A 16,122-nucleotide genomic window follows, 5' to 3' on the forward strand; every position below is an offset into this window, starting at 1 on the left:
GCGGGGTCTGGCGCGGGCTGTGGGGAGTGCCAGGGCGCGGGGCACGGCTAGGTGAGGGTGCGGGCACAGGTGCTAGCGGGTGGTGGGTGCGGTGTGTGTGGGGGGCACGGGTGTGTGGGGGCATGCGGGCGGGAGGTGCAGGAGTGTCGGCTGCAGGGCTGRAAGGTGCCGGGGTGCGGCGTAGAGGTGTGCTGGGTACCGGTGTGATGGGTGCAGGGGTGTCTGGGGGACACGCGGGKAGGAGGTGCCGTGCTGTGCAGGTCTGTGGGGCACCTGCAGGCAAACACAGGCAGGTGAGACTGGAGTATGCACGGAGTGCGAGCCAAGGGGAGAGCCGGTGGAGGCTGTGGGGTCTGGGCAACAGGGAGAAGGCAGGTGAGGGAGGTGCAGCGAGGCTTAGGGACGTGATAGAGGCATCCGAGGCGGGTCACTGCTGTAGGGTGCAGCCCCAGAGGAGCTGGCATCTCCGGGACACTCGTGGGTGCTGGGGAGGGCAAGGGTGCGGTTTGGGGCTGGGTGTGGGAGAAGGATGAAGTGCCTTCAGGGAGGAGTGTAGTGTTTGTGGGGCAGGAGAAAACGGGGTGCTGCCCGATGGGCAGAGGTCCAGCAGTAAGGGGAGAGGGGTGAGGAGAAGGGAGGGATATGGTTCACAGTTCAGGGTGGGGGAGATGCTGCCTGGCAGCACATGGCTCAGGGCATTGGGGCATGTAGGCACCCCAAACGTGGCCACCCCAAATGTGACCACTCCCAAATGTGGCAACCCCAAGTGGAGCCAGCACCAAACAGGAAAGGTCGTTATGTAACAAGAGGGACGTGCAGCCCTGCCAGGAGTCATCGGTGCAAAACCTCGCAGGGAACCGCACCGAGCCATTCTCCTTCTGCCAGGCAGCGCCAGCTGGGTGGCAGATACTTCAGAAGGGGGTGTGGGATAAGGGATATTCCTTTTTGAAAAAAAAAAAAAAAAAAAAAAAAGCCAATCCCAAAACATCATTCTATCTGAAAAAATAAAGGCAAGGAGCAGAAAGTTACACAGAAGGATGCAGGGGACTTGGTGTGCAATTTGCCCTCAGCATGTGGCCGAGGCAGCAGCATTCCAGGCTCTCCACCTCGCCTGGGCAGTGATGAGCGCTGCTGGTCTTGCCAGTCATGTTGCTTCAAACAGGGAAAATCCAGGCAGGAGCCTGAGCAGGAGGCTGCAGTCTTGCCTGGCTGTGGGCTCTGTCTCACTGGGCTGCAATCGCTGCTCAGAGGYGGCACCATAACATCCAGCAGGATTCAGGGCAGCCAAGCTGCAGGCAGGCTTTGGTGTGTAAGATCTCTGTGAGCTTTCACACAGAGTGTGAAAAAAATACCTTTGAGAGAAATTGTGCTCGTTTTCCTTTCAATTTTTCTCAGTTTCCTTTGCTGGAGAGTCACAACCGCTTTGCTTTGGATTCTGCCAGCGAGAAGTTGTTCATAGCTTTTTGAACAATTTAAAATTAAATACCTGCGGGGCTGTTTAGACCACTGTAGCAAGAGGAGCTGAGGAAGCCGTGCAGGTCTGCTGTYGCTGTCCAATTTTGGCACTGCTCCCCAATTATTGCCTGGGGTCTGTGTTTGCTGTTGTGCAGGACTGGGGGTCCCAGGGGCTTTTAGGGTCCTGGAGCACATGGGRCTGATGGGTGTAGGAACACAGTCTGGCAGCACTGTCCATCCAAGGTCCTCTTCTGCCAGAAACACCCRGTTGTTTTTTTCTGGCCATGCTTCAGCCTTCGCACACTGAGCTGGTGCTCCTGCGCYTCTTGGGAAGCTGCTGCTGGGGAGCTGCCCTCCCTTACAATTAATTAATGCAATTAAAGAGGTGGGCCAAGCRGGGCTGTGCTGTGGAGCAGCGGTGGGTTGGGGAAGATACTGAGCTATGCCAGTGTTTAAAACCAGAGAGTGTGGGAGGGGTGTGGGGGGCTGAGATGACACTGAGGGATTTTAATTCAGGGTGGAAAAGTGGCAATGAAGGGAAATCAGGCCTCAAGAAAAGTGGTTTTTATGAAGTACAGGAGTGGGCACATAAGACAGACCATATGTTGTGAAAGGTTCAGCAGAGCACAGGATGTKCTGGCCAAGCAGCAAGTGTGCACTGCAAAAGGTGTTGCACCAGAAATCCCAAGTGACCAGCAAAAGTGAGTTTCTCTCAGTATTGGAGTATTTTTTTTCCACTCTGATTTAAATAACCTAAATCCACATGCAAGCCAGTGAAACTACAGTTATATGACTTTTCTGTGGTATTTTTCACAATTTGCTTTGTATTACTCAGAGAAATAGTCTGTATACCTAATAGGGGATGCCCTGGATTTTAGGGTCCCATATTTTAATCTATAGTAACAGTTTCTAAGGAACTGTGTATACACTATGAAGAGACTGCAGAGAGTAGAAACTRTCCCATAGAAGTAGCACCTTCTTACCAGGTTGCAACATCTACCACTCTTTATAAACTTTGATTTCCTGCTTGCATGCTTCAGGAAGGCACAAGGGAGTCAGAGGTTGGAGGGAAACTGGGCGCAGTGCTCATCCATGGAGCAGTTTGGTTCTGCCAGCAGATGCAGCTCTAGAAAAATCTAGCACGGCACAGGGTTGCATCAGGTAAGGTGTTTTCAGTGCAGACCTCACCCTGATGCAAGGTGCTGCTGGAATCTCACCTGAGGGGGGTGTGCCCRACTCGGGTACTCCAGCAAAGAGAGATTGAATTGGAGGAGGGAGGGAAGGGGTGCTCTTGGTTTGCCCAGACAAACAGAGCCTCTGTAGCCTGAAAGGAGGTGAAAAGCTGTAGTGTCATTAACCTGTAGGATCAAAGGAACCCAGATTGTTTGCGTATACATTTGGAGAGAAAGCTTTCCAGTGCCTCACTAGTCCTRGTCTGTTATTTCAGAGAGACCCTCTAAGCAGAAGGGACAAGCTCATTTCACTGTGCAGTTCGATGGATGGATGAAAAAGGYTTGGATGGCAGAGAAGGGATGATCCCAAGTTCAGAACTGTAGCTTGGGGCACAGTGCTTTAGATGGCTGGTTTTACTGGTAACCYGCAGACTTTATTGCTGCTTCTGATTGTATTTGTACCTGATTTATGCTGGATTCATTGAGGTTTTCGGTCTCTCTGCTGCTCAGCTGTGGAGCTTGTAAAAGGCTTTTTTTGACACCTGGATGCATGAGCTCAGGCTGAAGGATGGGAGAGGGCAAGAGGGGCAGTCTCCTGGGAATGAGGACAACTGGCCACAAATTCAGGGGCTGTCTGTGGGAGCAGAAGTGCTTTCGGCACCACTGTTTCTCTGGAACTGGGAGATGTACATTGCAAGCAGCCAGGCTGGCTGAAGGCTGCAAGGCTGGGAGGGAGCTTGCTSCCATGGCACACTGGCAGAGATTCCAGGACCTTTGTTTTTCACACTGTGGATCTTTCTTAAGCTTCAGGGTATTTCTTAAGCTTCAAGGTGGGCTTGCTRTGAACTGAAGGTCTTGAAGCGACCAAGAAGGAATATTTCCAGTACTGTATGATAGCACTTTTGGCATGGGCTGTTAGCACCCCCAGAGCCTGCTCTTGGCTTGGAACAATGGCAAGGCAAGTGCTGATCCTGTTTACCCTGCTGTACAGTCAKCATTGCTCTGTTTGGCAGGTKGTGGAGCTTGAAGTAAAAWATCTGGTGATGGGRAAGAGTATAATAGAAACAGAGCTGAARGAAAGAGTCCTTTAAATTAGAGAAACTTTGCACAAACCAGTGCACTTTGGATGCTCCCTTCTACCGTCTTAGTAGCTCTCTTGCGTGTGGTTGTTTTCTTGCTATAAGTACCATCACAATGAGAGGTAAGAAGTTTATATATAATCTAAAAAAAAAAGGAACTTTGCCCATTTCTTTTTAAATGGGCACTTTTCCCAGGCTTGCAGAAATGAGAAGTCAATGTCCATTTTCATATGACTGTGCTAGAAATAAAACCAGGCTGTGTGATGAGAAGTCAGGCTGYGATGGACTTGGGTGGACTCATGAGGACTCGTGCTCACCTGGAGAACTCAGAGAGCTGGCTCCATCCTCATTTCCATGCTCTGTTCTCCACGAGGGGTCTGAGCCCTGTACAGGAYGGGGCAGAGGCATCACCATCAGAGGCATTGCTAGGAATTTCCTTAAATATTAAAATAGGTTTTCCCTGGCTCAGACATGGACCAGCACTCTGGAAAAGCCTGCCATGCTTTTGCACTTATTGAGCATTAGCTTATTTGCTGCAAGACATTTGGAAGGTTAGGAGGGAGCTGAGGCTGGGTTTAAGTGAGGAGGGGAGGAACAGATATTCAATGTTTTGAGCTCATCAAACTTGTGTGAGCAAAATAAAAAGTGAACTGATTAAAAAATGGTGTACATGATGGATCAAGTCAAAATATTTGCAGTGTTAAATACCCCACAGGGCTTCAATTCATCTTCCCCCCCGCCATGATGGGCAGGCAATCTGGCTGTGACACAGTGCTTTGCGTACTTGTGATTGCTCTGACAGCAGCCATTAGGCCACTGAGCCCAGACGGCAYAATTCTGGGTGCTTAAGTAACTCCAAAACCTCTTCTGGGAATGTGCTCATCAATATTCACAGTGTTTGGCATCAATTATTAATGCCTTTATTTCCAAAACAAATACACAGATTTGCAATCTGCCTCACAGGTCGGGGTTTCTCACTGCTGGAACCAGCCTGGATGGTTCACTGTGGGTGTGGATCTTTACCTCATACTTTTGCTGGGCGAGGGGCTCCTGGAGATGTTCCTGCTGTGTCCACTTCCACTCAGAAAGGATGTAGAAGAATTTGTGAGGATTGATGTCCTTTGCTATGTTGGCTTGTGCTGGTTAAAAAGTTGGAGGAGTCCTTGGCTTCTTCTAGTACAATTTGAAGCTATGGCAGGGCCGCTTCCTTTGCACTGGAAATCTGAATGTTGATGATCAGCTTTCTAGTGGAACGTGTTCCTGCCTGTGGCCAGGGATTGGAACTGGATGATCTTCAGGTCCCTTCCAACCCAGAYCATTCTGATTCTTCTGCTGATGCTCAGGAATAGAGCTGCAGCTCAAGTGACCACATCCATTGGGGCTAGTGGGTCCTTCCATGTGGTTACTCATGTTGAGCTGGCTTCCATCTCTCCACTTCTGCTTCTCTAGCATGCGGGAATAAAGCTGTTTCTTTTCTCTGCTGTGTGATTCGAGCACATATTTGATGTTTCCCATCATGTTTCCAATTCAGTGCAAACAGATAGTCAGTGCGGTGGCATATTCCTACAGTTTATATGAGTTTGGGGAATACTTGATGTGCATCTGGACTGGCAGAACACCACAGCCTGCCTGCCACACAGCCTCCTTGCACAGCCATCTTTACTGCTTCCCTGGCTGTGGCTGGCAGCTGGCAGCATGGCTCACCCCTGGCCAAGGGTGTTTTTCCAGCAATCCTTTTCCAATGTCAGGCTMATTTCCTAGCGTATCAGGTGCTCCTTGGGAAGGATGGGGTAGGCATCAGGGTGCGAAGAGCACTTCCCAAGAGCAAGTAGCTTGGTAGGATAAAGTGGTTTCATAGCAAAGGCTAGTTTTTCACTAAATGTGGCTTCACTGATGAGTACCACTGCTCTGGGATGTTGCTTGGGTTTTTTATGGCCAGTGAGTGACAGCAAGTGCTGATGGTCATCCCAGTCCCACACATYGTAAAACTGTTATTCTTCTTGAATTTGAGATCGTCCCTGTTGAGCAATCACTGTGTTTTCAAATATCTGTTTGAATGACAGATTTGTTATTTTTGTATCAGTCTATGAGCACGACTGTTCCTACGAACAAGTTTTTTTGTCTTTTTTTCGTGCCTGGAGGTGCTGAGCTCCAGCGTGACCCCAAGGTGCTGCTGTGCAGCCTGTCAGTCATTGCTGAGCCCATCGTACTGCTTTTCATGTCACTGATGCTGGAAAGTTTTTATGAATGCAGTGAGCTGGCTTCTTGCTGAGAGCACCCAGCACCTCCAATGTGCTATTTAGGAGCCTGCAGGAGTGAACAGACTTGCTGGACCTTATTAACACTGACCTGTGCTTTATGGCATGGCTGGAAGACATGTTCATGAGATGCTCTGCTCGTGTTTGATACCAAAGACGACTTAACTACACTGATGGTGGTAGTGTCTTGCTGACTCATGGCCTCTTTGTAGCTTTCCTAGTCTTTGATATTGATGAGAGACCCCAGCCCCATTAACAGACTGGGGACAGTGGGGGCAGGAGGCAGYAGCTCCCTGCCCGTGTTGAGCTCCCCAGAGACAAGTCAAGAATGTAATTTTTATTTTGTCTTCTCTTATTGCTGTTTAAGTGCCACGGTTTGGCTGGAGGTGAGGAGGGAATGTGGTCTCCAGCTTGGCTGCTGGAGGTGCTGGGAGGTAAAGRTGGTTATGATGGCTAGCAAAGGCACTCCTCTGCAGTTCAGAGGCCCAAGCTAGCCAAATGCAAATGTATGTTAACAGTGAGCATAAATAAGTGTAGAAGCAGTTTACCAGAGGGCAYAATGGGATATATGATCACAGAAGCTTTAAATAAAACCCTCACCTCTGAAAATACAAAGTCTCCCTCAGTCCAAAACAGTAGTTTCTGTGATGAGCAGCAGATTAGCTGTTCTTACTGGCTTCATTCCCCCCTGAAGATGTGATTAAATAGTTTGGTGCATTCTCTTTTGTCAAAAATGATTTAGTTGTGTTTCTAGGTCATTGTCTATAGAAGAAAAATATGCTTGTATTTAATGCAGTAGAGTGCGTTAGCCATCTTCTAAGAAGAGCTACACACAAACCTCTCTCTGCCCAGTCTGTCCCCAGAACTCTGTCCTGTCCTTGTCCTTAGCACAGGAAGAAAGAGCCATTACACCTTCTCCCTAGAGCAACAAGATGAACATCTCGGTGTGGAGACTGTTAGTGCTCCCCAAGGTGGGCACAGTTGTCCAAAAACCAAGTGACTGTAATGGGAAGTGCAAGGTGGTACTGTTGGGAAAAGGTGGGAGCACAGGCTTGGGGGAAACGTCTGGGCCATTACCTGCTGATAGACACCATGAGACACAGCTTTGCACCTCCACTARTGAGGTCATGAAGAAGATCTTAAATGAGACACTCTTCTCTTATGGAGACAGCTGAGCGAGGTGGGCTTGTTTGGTCTGGAGAAGAAAAGGCTCAAGGGAGACCTTAGAGCTACCTGGACTTCTTCTGCTGGTCCTCAGGAGAAGAGCATCTCCTGTCCTCTTGGAGGGTATCTCCCTTTTCTTGCTTAGAGCAAGCAGATGCTGCATAGAAAACGCATCCATGCTGCTTGAGAAATGTTCCTGATTTTTGTGGCATTTTGGGCATGTGTGACTAACCRTTCTTCACTTGGTTCTGGGACCTGACAGGGACCACAGGCTCTCAGACATGACAAAGCGGTTTCCCACGCTGAATAGCTTTCAGATGATTTGACAGCTTCTCTGAAGGAGGTAGAAGAAAAATCACCGTGAATCAAAATGTCATTCRGTGCAGATGTGACAAAATTCCATGTTTCAGCTGGGGTGTCCAAGGGTGAGTCCCTCCTCCATCCGGCCGCAAGTGCCAGAGGCACAGATGGTTGTGTAGGTCCTACAGGGCAGGGCCACTTGCAGAGTCAATAGCTGAGAGTGGCCCTGAACCGTTTTTTTTCTTCATTTCCTTTCCTACCCATGGAATGTTGCTTTCTAGCCTTTCTTGACTCTTTYCTGGCCTTGGGGACTCACAGTCTTCTCCAAGTGCTGAGAGGCTCAGAGCCTGATTTCAGGGGACATCCCTTTGCAGAACCCATCCTGAGGGTTATAGCATCATGAATAGGGAGATTTATTTTGAAATTTACCTTTATTTACGGATTTTTATCTCTGTTAGGAAATGCTTGGAGTATGCAGCATGGTCTCGAGGTGCTTCTTCTCAGGGTGCTCTGTCCTTGGAAGTTGTATGTGGGTATGAAGTCAATATGAGACATATCTTCAGGTATTAGATTAATCCAGAGGGGTTTGGCTTTCTCAACRCCCCACCTGAGACCCAAATAGGTCTGCAATGGGCTTCGCAGTAGAAGAGTCTGTTGGTAGCTTGTGCTCTTCCTTCATCAGTCTAGACATGAGGAGTATGAAGAGATTTGGCCATATTTAATGTCTGCAAAAGGATGAAGTTGTGCGTGGGAATTACTTTCAAAGACTGACATGTTGTAGCTGTTAACCACTCTTTTTTTTTTTTTTCTTTTTGATTACTTAACCAAAAAACAGATTGCAGCCTAGGAAAAACAGCATGCTTTTTTTTCTTTCATCTTCTAAAGAAAACATTTCACTTATAGATATGTGAATTTATGAGTTATAAAATAGGAATAGTTGAAAATTGGAAAYGTATAATAAGTTCTTAAGGGACTTGGTAATTTGCCTTTCTCTTGTGAAAAAAAACCAAATCAGCTGATAATACAAAGCTTATGAAAGGCTGGGGAAAACGCAGGGCTGAACTAGATCTTTTTCCACGTTGACTCCGAACTGTACTTTTTCTTTTGATGAAACGTGAAATTACTTTTAATTTATTTTGTTTCAATCCTAGTTACATAAACTATTATTTGATTGTACAGCTGGACTGAATAACTGTAGGAGGTCTCACATTTAGGATTTTGCTGCCTCTCACTCATTAAGCCTACAGCCTTATTTCTTTAAATGCACCTATTAATCTTCTTAGGGAGGCAAATTGTTGTTTGGTTGGGTTTTTTCTCTCTTTTTTTTAAAACACTAACYTCCCAGTTAACTGGCAGATAAATCCTGCTGGTGTGCAGCCTTTGCAGGTAGGGCTGTGCTGCAGCTGCCGGCGCCTGTTGCCTTTGGTAGGCTGGGTTTGGTCTGCTTGGTTTAAACACCCGAGGTGGTTGCAGCCTGAACTGTTCTCATCGTGCTCAGCAACAACCTCCGAGTCGACAGCAAGGAGTAAATGTATTTTTTCCATTTTTGTTTTGCTGTAGGCTACTTCAGTAGTTCATTTGCGGTAACTTGCTCTATCCCTGGAAGTCTTCAGAGCCAGGCTGGATGGRGCTTGTAGCAACCTGGTCTAGTGGCAGGTGTCCCTGCCATGGCAGGGGGTTTGGAATGAGATGATCATTAAGGTCCCTTCCAACCTAAATCATTCTGTGATCCTSTGAACTTCTGTTGTGTTTTTGACTTCCAGTGTGAGACTCATGGGGTTCCAGATTTGAGACCCATTAAATATAGTCCTTGTAGGACCAGCAGTAGGACACAAAGAACCCTGTGTTGTGTGCAGATTRTTCCCATATTTCCTCTCAGATGCATCAGCTTTGTTGTTTGCTGCCCACCAGTGGTAAACGATCGTATTTTGGGTTTCTTTTTCCCCGCTCATCACAGGATTTCACTACACTCTGGGCAAGCATTGGTAGCAGACCTTYGGAATGCTGCTCTTTCGGACCTTCTCCACTCTCATATGCTAGGAATGGTACTTGGGAGGGTGGGGGAACCGCTGTCAGTGTCAAACACATCYGTGGGCTGCACCAGCTCTAATATGAGCTTGTGAGATGTCTAGAGCAGATAGTGCTGGAGCACATTGTGTCGAGGCCAGGCAGCAGTAGCAGCTTTCTGTAAATACTCCTGACGCCGGTGTACGTGAGGAAGTGATGCTGGGTGCTGCTGTCATCCCTGTAAATCCGTCCATCCTTTGTTTTCAGGGCAGATCAGTAGTCTCAAGGTGTGAAAATATCCAAGCCTTCTCCTTTTCCCATCTGTCTCTAAGTCGTGGATGTTTTGCTTGGGAATCCTGGGGAGCACACCAGGAAAAGGGATTGTTTCAGTTTATACAGAGTGTATTACACTGAACCTTTTGTGATGGTGGCAATTTTCAGAGCAGATAAAGCCCATTTACCACTGTATTAGATGAGGTTTTGACTGGTTACACACTGCAGTTATGACAGAACATCAGTTCCCGTTGGAGTAGAAAAGATAATCCTTATCACTACATTATATGCCAGCGATTACCTCAACCTGGCAAAAATAAGGCGTCCAGAAACATCCCTCTGGAAGGAAACTCTGAAGAAATATCTCCTATGATGTCCCTTTTATTCTTCATTTTATCTGCCTTCCTCATCTTCCAGTCTCTCCTCCTTCTACACTGTTAATGGATGTTAAGCACTGGTTAATGGATTAGGATAGGATTCCTCTTGGCCATAAAACTCAGTTTCATCCAACCCATGTCCATGATTACCAATTTAATTTTGATTTATTTTTAAGTGAAAATATAGTCCCAAACACTGAATTTGAAAGTTATCACACCTTTTTTTTTTTTTTTTTTTTTTTTTTTTTTTTTTTTTTTTTTTAATATGCAAACAAAAAACAACCAGCTACACTGAGTAGGAATAAAGTGCGTTCTGCTTCTCAACATGTCTAAAATGTGCCTTAAATTTTACCTGCTGCCATGTCTGCCAAGCCAAGACTTCCGAGGGTTCTGCAAGGACAGATATATCAAATATGCAGATGCTTTCATCTCTTTGGGGACAAATGTTCTGGGCTGAGGTACATGCAGCGGGGAAATGCAGGCAGAGAGAAGGCGCCTCAGAGTTGCAGACGCTGGAGAAGTGTTTTCCTTTGATCCTATAAAGAATTTGGCAGGGGAATTTCAGACTCTTCTATTTCAAAAGTGCATTTAAATGAAACAGTTTGATATATTGAAGCTGACGGTGGCTCTGACAGTATTGGTAATGTATTGTTCTTTGGGTTTGCCTAACCTTTCCTGTTGTGAATAGTGAGTTTTACACATAAAAACGTAATTCTGAGTTTGGTTTGCCATTCACATTTGAGGTTCCAATTTAAATCTTTGTAAACCAGAAAGTGTAACTCTAAGATGCACAAACCTGAATACTGACCCCATCCCGTGTCAGCCCTAGGGCAGTGTCCCACCAGCCACTTGCAGCCATCTCCATTATACCATGTGTGCTGGTGTAGAGAATGTCGGCGAGGGGAGAAACCTCTRCAGCTGAGAAATGTTTTTGCTAAACACAACCTGATGTGAAATTTTTGTTAAAAGGCATCTGGCCACATTAGACAGAGGTTTCTTCCTCTCACAGGAAAGTGTGGGCTCATCAGTTTTTTACATCCCCCTCTACATGCATGGTATTTGGAGGTCTTCATGGGAAGTCAGTTGACGGCTGTCTCCTCAGTCCCTGCCCAAATGATCCTCTGTTTATTCTTCTTACACACCTTGGATATCTGCTCTCCTCATAAGCTGMAGCAACAATGAAAAAATAGAATTAAGGACCTAAGTGGCCTGGGGAAGAATTTAAGGGACAATTATGAGATAGCCAAAATGTGTAGAGGTGCAAAGATGTGAACTGCAGGATGGATAAAAATGCTGTGGTTTTTCACAGACACACACACAAAAATAGGTCTCATATTTCATTTGCCCAGGCTCAGACAAATGAGGGTGCAAAGTCAGGATTTTTTGGTTGCTGCGCAGTCACCAGGACCTGCTCGTCTCTCTGCAGTATGGCACTCTGATTTCCTCTCCTGGAAATTGCTTTTTAACTGTGTTTTTCTTTBCTTTTTCTAAAAATACAAACCAGTTTCTTTCTGGTCTGTCATTACTGCCACTTTTTTAACAGCACTTCTCTTTCTGATGGATCTTCCTATTTTTTTATGCCTGGAACGAGTGTTGTTCTTCATTTTGGGCTGAGTTTGGTTGACTCAAGCTGTCATGGAGATAGCTAATGATATATTTTTTGCATCAGCTTTTAATTTTGGAGCATGGGTGGAACTCATCCAAAAMAAAGAGCCCTACAGTCTTCCCAGCTTCTTAATGGTTGAATACCAACTTCTTGTGGCTGGAGGTTTCATAGAAGTGTGGGGACCCTTRGGTGGTGTGGACATGACCACGGACGTTGACCTGGTGGAGCCAGACCCCTGGACTGGCCCCTTTTTAACCACCTGTGACAAACGGTGCTTGTGTTGGGGCTGTTTCCTGAAGTCACCCAGCACCTGCAGGAATCCCTCCAGCTCCTGGACAGAGTCAAGCCTGAATGCAAAAGGGAGAATTATAAAACCAGACCTTGGAGCCACTCTTTGTGGGGAAGGAAGCCAGAAGAAAGTCAAGGGAATGGGCTGCCTCTGCTCTTCTCTTTGAATTGCTTTCCAAAATGCGTTTTTCCCAAAATAACTTAATTGTGGGGTTTTTTTGGGTGGATTGTTCTATATTTGTTGATGAGCATTAAATTGACGTTTTCTGAGAATGGTCCAACATGGCTTGCAGAACTCTGCAGAGCATCAGTGTCTCATTTAGACCCCATCACTACATGTGGYTGTGGTTGTTCTCTGTGCCTTACTCTGCATTTCTTGACCTTGGATTTCTCATGCCACGGTGTTTCAAGACATGCAGTTCAGGAGAGCCTTCTTACAGCTCTTTGCATTCAAATTTAGCTTTGAATACTCTGAATAAATTTGTATGGCTCAGCAAACTTGTCTTTTCTTCATCCCCCTCCTTCCCAAGCCATTTATGAATATYCTATTTAACCCATGACAAGGTCCTGCACCTCTGCTTGTGAAAACCTGACCATCTGCCTCTACCCTTGCTGTCCTAAATCCTGCTCAGTTATTAACCCATAAGGATTCCCTTTATTTCCTCATCTTTTATTTCTACTTTTTTTTTCTTCCTTTCTTGCTGGATTTTTCTCCTATCATTTTTCCTACTTGAGATGATTTTTCAGACTACATACTGCCTTTTACTCCCGTAGCTTAGTTATTTAATGATATTGCCTTGTTATGGCCATGTCTTAAACCTTTTCTTGACAGTGCATGTTTTGCTAACAGGTGCTATGGAAACTTCCCTTTCTTACCCTTCTACCTGCTGCTTTTAATTTCTTTCTAACAAACCTTCTCACTTTCTTTTTTCCACTTGTATCTGGAAATTATAGTAATCATGTGAATTTGTGTGTTTTTTTCCATCCTGCAAATAGATCGAAGCCAAGTCTATTTAAAGTCACTGTTACTGAAAGTTTGTGTGTCAGGTTTGGCTCCTGAGTGCAGGTGCCACTCCTGTCGCAGGATTAAGTCCGGAGCAGGTAGTTTCATTCTGCAGTGCTTTAGGGAATAGTTAATGAACTAAACAAAAAATTGTGTCGCTGCTAATTAAAATCAGAGAGGCTCTCAAGGAGGGCGGGTGTGGGTTATAATCATAGATTTACAAGATAAGCTTTCACGAGCTGTGTGCCATAAAAATTCCTTAGCTTCATGCCATGGTTTATCTTTCGGCTTTGCTGGCATTTCATAAATACAGAGCAGTAATTCATGGTGTTGGCTTTCCTGGGACAAAGGCCTTCAGTTAAGCGTGACTGCAGCAATCAGCTCTTAAACCCCTTAATTGCTGGAGCTCAGATGTAAGATGTGAGTGGATGGAGACTGAGGGGAGTGGCTGCTCTTTGCCTGGGGTACTCTCCCCATCATCCTTGTCCTTTCTGCTGCCCACAGTATTTTCRAGATTGTCATGGCTCTTTTATGTAATTTTAACACACATAAATGACTTGCTCATAGCAATCAGTTGTACCAGGGAAGGATACGGAGGCGACACATCGAGCAGCTGAGTGGAAATCAGATTGGAGAGACGGCTCCAGCCCACACCTTGCTGCGGCTCCTGGGGACGTTTATCCCCATTTTAGCTGCTATTTCCCTACGTGCTCCTTGGTGTTGGACGCAGAGCTGTAACTCTGGGGCACAGCTCTTCATCATTCCTTGCAGATTTTCCAAGTCCTGCAGTAAAGAGGAGAGGAGCTCTGCAGGCAGCAGCTCRCTTTCCTGTCCAGCCTGCAGCATGGCTACCCTCGGCATCATCTGAATGAATGCTTAACGAAGAGCATTCAATATRCCTAGACCTGCTGAGCATCCTCCCCTTCAGCAGTGTCCTCAGGGCCAGCAGTTGGGGTGACTGATGCCTCCTGTCCCTCCAGGCCTCCCCAAAGACTCCAAAGCTTCACCTGCACTGAAGGTCCAAAGCTGACCTTCCAATTGCACCCATTCACTGGATGAGGTAATGTTCCTTCTGGACTTGGATCTTCCAGATACCTACCCAGAGGGAGGCAGAAAGATACCCCATGGCCTTTCTAGAATCTCCATGTTCATCCCAGGCATGGTGGAGCCTTGGCTCTGCACCTGCACCTCCTGACTCCCATCGAGCTGTACAGCTCCTCTCATGCTGTGAGACTGATGGCATTGTGATCAAGAAGTGGCTCCTACTCTGTCTCTAGAAGGTTTACATGTAGTTTTCAGCTWTCACAGAGGAAACACATTTKCCCTGTTGCTGAAGCAGAATGAATATTGGACACTGCACATATCCTTGAGAGATTTTAATGCTTTGAAGATTATTAATGTTCTCAGCAACAATTATATTATTTAAAAAGGAGACCYTGTTCAAACCTTTGGACCTTTGTAGTGCCTGCTCCTGTAAAGCTATCTGAGAAGTGATCTCTGATATATATGGGACTGAGATCATTGCCTGCCAACTCTTCTGTCAGGCCAGTCTACTTTTGGCTCTGAGGGGCTTGGCCAAGATCCTGACAGTGGTGGCCACATGTTTCAGGCATCAGCAGCTGAAAGAGCAGCTCCCAGAGCAATATGTGGTGGTCTGCAGGTCACTCAGTGACCTTCTGGCTTTTGAGAGCCCATTTGAGAGATTCAAAACTCTGTTCTGACTCCAGTTCAGGTCTTGGGGTTCATAGAGGCTGCTCTGGACTCTATAGGGATCAGTTGCATTGCATTTAATTGCAGATGTTCATCGTGGTGTGTGTAGGGTGTCTAATAGACATCTGACCTTGGGGTTCTTTGGAGAGGTCTGGGGATGTTGGGCTGSTGGGTGGGAACAGCCATTGCTCTGGTTTTCTATTGCAGAGTGATCTAAGGGAAATTGCTCTTGGCTCAACCRGGGCCAAGTAAGGTGCAAATTAAGTATTTACTTTCCACATAGCAAAACTAGAATGGTAAAGAAAAGAATAAAATAAAATAGGGTAGAAAATAAAATATTTCGAGTTGGAAAGACTTCCAATGATCATCTAGTCCAACTTCAAATGATAATGATTCACAAACCTTTACAAAAAGGCAGTGGTGTGGGAATGAAAATAAGCAAGTAAATGCTTATTTAGAGCTTAAATCAGTCATAAACCCCTCTTCTGGTATGTAGGATTCAGCTAATAAGATGGCAGATGCCTCTCGACAGCCGTGCCTGACTGAGCACCAGCGAGAGTGACATTGATGTGTTTTCCTGTTGCAGATTCTCAGCTGAACTAGACACGGTGCTAAGACACAGAAKAACTGGTTTGTGGTAGCTGTATAAACTGGAAATCTCCTGGTTCTTGTTACCTTTCCCTGGTTAGACCTCTACATTTTAAACGAAGGGAAAAAAACAGCAGGAGCTCTAGGTGTGTTACCWCCTGCAGCACCAGGGTGAGAGGAGGAAGCTGGCACACCATGCATGCAGCACTGCACCACGGCAGCACCACTCCCCTGGGGAAGGGCGTTAGTCTGTGTTTTGGTTGCCAGTGGCTTGTGCCACAGCCTGCCTGGCAGCCGCTCCTTGAAGCCCAGCCCCAGCAGGGTGTAACAGCCAGGCAGAGGATGCGAGAATATCACATTTCTCTGTATTTATGAGAACAGGTAGGAGGGTGGAGGTTAAGGACCCGAGTGATTGCCCAGATTGGGTGGAAGCCTGGAGCAGGAGCTCAAGTACACTGTCAGCATCAGGATATGCGCATTAGGGATGCCTCAATCACTGGGAAAATGCCTGACAGAAGCTGCATCTTATTTGATGGGAATAAGGCAACCCTGGAGCACAAAGCTGCAGGAGAACAGGCTTTTTCCACTGCTCACAAAAGCAAGTCATTAAACACTGTGGCCTTTCAYAAGAGTGCTTGTGTTGCCATCTAATAAAATACTCCCCGACAGTTTCTAGTCACCATTTCGTATTTTCTATTTTGATTTCAKCTATGTGGCATTCACTGTTTTTAAACCATCCAGTACACACATTTCCAGCATGATCCTCTTCCTGCATGGACATCAGTGTAATTAATTTGGGGACACTTGGTTTTAAGCAGGTGCTGGCTTTTAATTCTCTAACT

General features: G+C 46.3%; 1 protein-coding gene across 1 annotated transcript in view; it reads left to right on the top strand.

The window, feature by feature from the left end:
• Positions 1-16,122, top strand: part of BSN (bassoon presynaptic cytomatrix protein) — an 87,027-nt gene that overhangs the window by 684 nt on the left and 70,221 nt on the right. The window lies entirely within an intron of this gene.

The sequence above is a fragment of the Malurus melanocephalus genome, unplaced genomic scaffold (assembly GCF_030028575.1).
Source record: "Malurus melanocephalus ecotype Western Australia unplaced genomic scaffold, MMel_1.1 scaffold_87, whole genome shotgun sequence".
NCBI lineage: Eukaryota > Metazoa > Chordata > Aves > Passeriformes > Maluridae > Malurus > Malurus melanocephalus.